The sequence below is a fragment of the Benincasa hispida genome, chromosome 10 (assembly GCF_027475165.1).
Source record: "Benincasa hispida cultivar pf3 chromosome 10, pf3_genome.v1.1, whole genome shotgun sequence".
NCBI lineage: Eukaryota > Viridiplantae > Streptophyta > Magnoliopsida > Cucurbitales > Cucurbitaceae > Benincasa > Benincasa hispida.
The window spans coordinates 9,131,659-9,135,585 of NC_143487.1; the positions used below are offsets into that span (position 1 = coordinate 9,131,659).

Consider the following 3,927-nt stretch of genomic DNA (forward strand, 5'->3'; position numbering starts at 1 on the left):
AAGTCAGAGTTTGTGTATCCTGTAAGGATCAAATTCTTATCTCCATACACAAGCATATAGTCCCTCGTTCTCTGAAGATACTTGAGGATCGTTTTGACTGACATCCAGTGATCTAATCATGGATTAGACTAATATTGACTGATAATCCCTACTGCATAGCAAATGTTAGGTCTAGTACATAATATTGCATACATAAGGCTATCAATAACCGATGCATAGGAAATCCGTCTCATTTCCTCAACCTCTTAAGGAATCTGAGGACATTGTTCCTTAGAAAATACAACTTCATGCTTGAAAGATAATAAACCCTTCTTGGAATTGTGCATCGAATATCTGATAAGCATCTTGTCAATAAACGATGCCTGAGATAAGACCAACCTTTTGTTCTTATAATCCTTATAATTTAGATCCCTAGAACAAACAGCACCTCTCCCAAATCTTTCATTTGGAATTGGGCGGCTAGCCATTTCTTAACATCAGTAAAAAAAAACTTATATCATTCCCAATGAGTAGGATATCATCTATATACAACATGAGGAAAGCTACTGAGTTGTTGATGATTTTCTTGTAAACACAAGGCTCAACATTATGATCAAAGCTATAAGATTTGATCGCAATATTAAATCTTATATTTCAAGATTGAGATGATTGTTTAAGTCCATAAATGAACCGATTAGGCTTGCAAACCTTTTACCCTTGATTTTGTTTAATGAATCCTTTTGGTTGAATCATGTAGATAGTCTCCTAAAACATACCATTCAAAAAGGCAATCTTGACATCCATTTTTCATATCTCATAGTCATAATATGTGGCTATGGACAAGAGAATCTTGATAAACTTTAACATCACAACAGGTGAGAAAGTTTCTTCATAGTCCACTCCCTCAACTTGGATATAACCTTTTACCACAAGTCTAGCTTTAAAAGTCTATACCTTTCCATCTATACCTTTTTTCCTCTTGTAGATCCATTTACAACCTATAGTTTTTGTAACGACCCGACCCCCTAGGACTCAAGTTAGGCTATTACTAAACATAGACATGCATGGAACTTAAAACGACACCCTTTTATAGTGAAATAAATGCTAAATAAATAAGGTAATATTCAAAAGACCTTCATTAGATTCAAATATAAATCATAAATGATAATAAATAGGTCTGAAAACAAATCTTAATAGTAAGTTTCAATCATCAAAACTGAAAGTTGAAAAACATGAAAAGAAATCTAAATATGATGAGTTGAAGCATGAAACTAGTCCCAGTGGCTCGGTCACGGATTTCGCTTATCAATCACTGGTGTATCTCTACCCTTACCTAAAACAACAACATGAGAAATAATGAATATAAAATACTCAGTAAGTAATCCCACAACTAGGGTCAGGCTAGGTATCTATGTCCTCTAGATGCCTACCTCTGATGGAACATATACACTTCTCTAGTCCTCAGGGGACACATACATACATGAAAAACTGATTTTTATCATACTGTAGTTAAATATGCCCACTACCTCTAGTAAGTCCCGTAGGACCCACAACCTCTGATGGATCCCGAAGGAAAGCACCACCTCTAGTGAATCCCGAGGCAAACACAACTTCTGGTGGATCCCGAAGGAAACCATCACCTCCAGTGAATTCCAAAGGAAACACAACCTCTGGTGAATCTCGAAGGAAACACAACCTCTAGTAAATCCTGAAGGAAAACACAACCTCTAGTGAATCCCGAGGGAAACATGACCTTTGATAGATCCCGAAGGAAACCACCACCTCTAGTGAATCCCGAAAGAAACACAATCTCTGGTGAATTCCGAAGGAAACACAACATCTAGTGGACATCTATAATCAATGAGGACACTATCATGATCTTAGCGTCACAAGTATCACAACATGGTTATATGACATACCTATACATCTCAATATCATAGTTCTAAGCATACATATACATCTCAACATCATGACTCTACAACATGCATATACGTCTCGATATCCTCATATCAAATACAACCTCATGGAATCAAATATCATCTCATGCTAGCATTCAAGTGTCTATGTGCACAATTAATCTTTTAGATCCTCATACAAGAACATACATCGATTATACTATACTATCAGTCTATCATGCTATTGTCCTGTCATAATATCCATCCATCATTCTAGCATACATCTAGGGCCTGGCCTGTGGGCAGTTCCCAGTAGTAAGATTACTTACGTCAAATCACAATTCTCAAATTAATCAATGCAATGAATCCTTTACCACTGTTGGAAGACCATAATCCCTTTTATAATATAAATTACAATGTTTAATTTAGCACCCCTGGCCCAAAACAATAAATCCAATGCTTGCAACTTATTCTTTAGGGTCTAACTGAATTTAAACAAATTACCAAAGGTCCCTAAATTAAGCTTAACAAAGTTGTGGTTTGGTTCATAGTCAGTTCCAAAGCTCAATTTATGAGCCTGTGTCCAATCTAAACATAAATAAAATCAATATTTAATAACTAAATTTCCAACAATTATCCTAAATCCAAAAGGGCCAAAGGTAACAAAACTTACCAAAATCAAACCTTTGTATCACCGTACAACATGCTTTCAATCTTCAAACTCCGCTAAAACTCGAATCTATGACCCAAACATTGTGGGTTTTATCAAAATTAACCCAAAATCAAATGGGTAATCAAGATCCATTCAAGAAACTTCATAAAACCCACCAAGATCTTACCCAAAACCAAGCTTTTCGACGAAACCCACAAATCTGGCGAGCAAAAGTAGAAGTCCGGCAACGGTGAAGAGTAGTTGGCGAGGGAGACCTTCGACGGTGATGGTGCGTTGAGGGAGGACCCGGACTAGTGGCGAACAACTGTTGCAACTGTAACTTGTGGACACGCACTCCTCAACCGGGATGTGCGGCGCCGATGAGCAGATGACTGACGACAGCAAATTATACGACGCCTGAGCAGAACGCGACTGACGGTAGGTACTTCTGACGGCGACATGGTTGCAGCCGACGGTTAGAAAGAGAGAAAAAGAGTGTGAGTCAATTAAGGGAAGGATAAGAGGAAGAAGATGACCTCTTAGGGATTTGTGCGGCTCAAATGGCCTAAGTGACTTAATTGGCTTCCCTTACTATTAATATAAAATAAACATATTTAATCTCTTTCCATTTTTCCTCTTCAAATTCCAAATCTTTTTGGGATTTCAAATCCAAATATCTTTTCAAAATTCTAAAATAGAACCAAAATTTCAAATTTTAATTCAATTTCCCAAATTAAATCAAAATTGAAACCATTTGACATAAATTTCAAATTTTTTTCCTAATCAAATTTTAAATTCCAAATTCTCCTCAAATCAAATATTAAAATTGAATTATCTTCTCTCAATAATTCAATTTAACCTTCAAGAATCCAAATTTATCCTGAAGTATTACAAAATAACTAAATTCAAAATTACGAAGAAAGAAAAATTGGGATGTCAATCTTCCTTCCTTAAGAAACTTTCGTCCTTGAAAGTTTATTCCTAAAAAAGCTTTGGGTACTGGGCTCTCATCTCATCCTCCCACTCCCAAATAGTCTCCTCGAACTGGTAATTCTGCCACAAAACTTTCACAAGTTTGCGTTAGACCTTCACCTCCCTGGCGAGGATTCTTATAGGCTTCTCTTCATGACTCAAGTTTTCATTCAACTGCAATGGTTCAAAGTCCACACATGGGACGGATTGGTCACATACTTCCTCAAAATTGAAATGTGGAAGACATTATGAACTGAAGACAGTGTTGGAGGTAATGCCAATCGGTAAGCTACGGGGCCAATTCGCTCTAAGACCTCGAAAGGCCCAATGAACCTCGAACTCAGCTTCCCTTTCCTGCCAAACCCCATAATACCTTTCATAGGTACTACTTTCAAAAACACCTTGTCACCAATTTCAAATTCTAGGTCT

The 3,927-nt window shown here is 36.9% G+C and overlaps 1 long non-coding RNA gene across 1 annotated transcript; it reads right to left on the bottom strand.

Annotated features, from left to right (window-relative positions):
- Positions 1-1,092: 1,092 nt before the first annotated feature.
- On the bottom strand, positions 1,093-3,155 carry LOC150033089 (uncharacterized). The gene is made up of 3 exons (XR_016523828.1): positions 2,714-3,155; positions 2,548-2,613; positions 1,093-2,462 (listed from the first exon to the last, which is right to left on the bottom strand). It is a non-coding gene; the product is annotated as an uncharacterized LOC150033089 (long non-coding RNA).
- Positions 3,156-3,927: the final 772 nt, after the last annotated feature.